Source organism: Calonectris borealis, unplaced genomic scaffold (genome assembly GCF_964195595.1).
Source record: "Calonectris borealis unplaced genomic scaffold, bCalBor7.hap1.2 HAP1_SCAFFOLD_74, whole genome shotgun sequence".
NCBI classification, from domain to species: domain Eukaryota; kingdom Metazoa; phylum Chordata; class Aves; order Procellariiformes; family Procellariidae; genus Calonectris; species Calonectris borealis.
This window is the reverse complement of record NW_027441476.1, coordinates 97,035-99,873: the sequence shown is the minus strand read 5'-3', so window position 1 is coordinate 99,873 and position 2,839 is coordinate 97,035. Positions and strand designations below refer to the sequence as shown.

General features: G+C 50.6%; 1 pseudogene; it reads right to left on the bottom strand.

Moving 5' to 3' along the window:
- Positions 1-347: 347 nt before the first annotated feature.
- Positions 348-2,473, bottom strand: LOC142076619 (olfactory receptor 14J1-like; annotated as a pseudogene).
- Positions 2,474-2,839: the final 366 nt, after the last annotated feature.

The window sequence follows — 2,839 nt, the reverse complement described above, 5'->3', positions numbered from 1 at the left end:
TTTCTCCTGACGCAGTGCTGATCCACTATCATGGTGAATTTTTTCCCCCTTAAACTCATTAGAAATTAAAGTTTTGAAAGTCACTGGCCCCTGGCCCAGTGCTAGTCCACTGTCATAGTGGGTTTGGGTTTTTTTTTTCCTTTCCTTAACCTCATTTGAAATTTCCCCTACTGCTTCTTGTCCTTGTGATCGCCTGCCCTTTCCTTTCCCATCTGCCCATGCAGATCATCGCACCTACTCAGGCCAATGATAATCACAACCTGTTCCCCAAGCACACCCTCACTGAGATCCTCTAGGACCATGCAGGAAGGCTGTTGTGGTCAACTCTACACTGGAGGACGACAGCACTAAGAGACTGGGGGGGACCAGTCCTTCTTCAGCCACTTCCCAGGCCTGGTGGAGCACCAGGACAGCAAGGACTTGTGGCTCTGCACCATGAGCATGCTGTAGGATATCAACAGACCCAGAGTCTGGACGTTGCCCTGGATTAGCTGAATGCCTGCATTTTTCTATTTGAGGCAATTTCCCAGCCCAGGTCACCTCCCTTCTGACCTCTCCCCATTCTTACTCTGATCTGGGCAGCATCTCCTGGCCTCCTCTTTGTGCTCTTCATATGGGCCCAAGCTGTATAGGGATCACTGCTGCAAATCGCCCTTCCTAAGGGTCTGTGGATGTGGCAGGTGCTTGAAGACACTATGGTGCATTTCCAAGGAGAATAGATGTGTTCAGTTGTGCCTGAGGGTGAGACGAATCTCTCTCCAGCCTCCCTTCCTTGTGCCTGCTGGGTCCCCATGGCCTCCTCTGGGATTGCAGAGTCCTTGTTTTCCTGAAGATACGTGGATTTAGCACTTTCCCTTTGAGTGACTCCACCTTGGGCAATCTCTTACTTTGTGGGGGCTCCAGCCACTGCCTGCCCCAGGCACATGCTGTCCATGGAGATACCCTGTGCTCTTCAGGCAGCTACAGACTCCCCTCCTTAAGGACATCATCTGCATGTCACATGTGGGACAGCCATGGGTGTGTAATTTAGTGACCATTCACCATCTCCAGTCACTAGACACCGATGGGTTAGTCTTAAATCCAACCCTCGGTCTCTAAGAGGCCATAACATGACACTGAGCTCTTGGCTCCTGAATCCATGGAGCAACAGGCCTTTTTGGGGAGCAGTTGCTCATGCCGATTCATGGCACCAGCTTTGCAAGAAGAGCCCAACCTCTTGGCAGTGCACTGGGGAGGTCCCATTTTATTATAGACATCCTATGAGAGAGTCAGCTCTGACGCAGTGTTAACCATACCTTCATACGGGCTCCAGGATACAGAGCGGAGCCATTTCTCAGTAGAAATTAGTTGAATCTAAACATTTGTGTAGGAACAAAATAACCACAGATTACCAGAAAATGATAATGATAACAATATGATAATGACAAGGGTAACAAAACCGTTGACAATAATTCTGATGATGATAGTGATAACAACAAAAAAAACAGAAGTACAGGCCTGGAATGGGATACCATGGGAGCCACTTGTGCAGAGAGCAGGGAGGTTTATCACTGTTGAGAAACATCCATGCAATCACTTTCCTAATGGCATCCTTGAGCTCCTTGTTCCTCATGCTGTAGATGAGGGGGTTCACAGGTGGAGGCACTGCCAAGTACAGAAGAGCCATCACCAGATCTAGGGAAGAGTAGGAGATGGAGGGGGGCTTCAGGCAAGCAAACACAGCAGTGCTGATAAACAGGGAGATCACAGCCAGGTGAGGGAGGCACGTGGAAAAGAATTTGTGACACCCTGCTCAGAGAAGATCCTCAGCTCGGCCCTGAAGACCTGCACACAGGATAGAACAATGAAAATAAAACAGCCAGATGCTAAACAGGCACCAACCAAAAGAACCCCAACTTCCCTGAGGTAGGAGCCTGAGCAGGAGAGCTGGAGGATCTGGGGGATTTCACAGAAGAACTGGTTTATGGCATTGCCTTGGCAGAGGGGTAGTGAAAAGGTATTGGCAGTGTGCAGCATGGGGAAAATCACTGCCCCAGGCCGCTCCTGCCATGTGGACACAAGCTCTGCTGCCCAGGAGGGTCCCACAGTGCAGGGGTTTGCAGATGGCAACGTAGCGGTCATAGGCCATGATGGTGAGAAGAGAAAACTCTGCTGTAATCAAGAAGGCAAACAGAAACACTTGGGCAGTGCATCCTGCATAGAAAATAGCCCTGCTGTCCCAGAGAGAATTGGCCATGGATTAGGGGAAAGTGGTGGAGATGGAGCCCAGGTCGAGGAGGGAGAGGTTGAGGAGGAAGAAGTACATGGGGGTGTGCAGGCGGTGGTCGCAGGCTATGGTGGTGATGATGAGACCGTTGCCCAGGAGGGCAGCCAGGTAGATGCCCAGGAAGAGCCAGAAGTGCAAGAGCTGCAGCTCCCGCGTGTCTGTGAACGCCAGGAGGAGGAAGTGGGTGATGGAGCTGGCATGGGACATTTGGTCCTTCTGGGCATGGGGGCCTGTTCAAGGAGGAAAAGTCAGTGACACGTTAGAAGAGACTTCTCTGAGAAAAACCCTTGTGTTTTCTCATGGAAATCCTTCTCCCTCATCTGAATGAGGAACAAGTCAGCTCGTTCCCCAACCCTACCAACTGAGTGACATGCTTGACATTTTAAAATGGATTGGGCACCTAGTTGGGCACCTAGTTCCCATGAAGGCACTTCCAGGGCACGTCCCCCAGAGTCAGTATCAGAACAGAAGCTGATCTGCGCCCCCACATAAACCCCAGAAAGCAAGAGCACTGTGGACACGTGGAGAAACATGGAAAAATGCTGCAGTGCTCAAAAAAAATGAAGCAAGGAG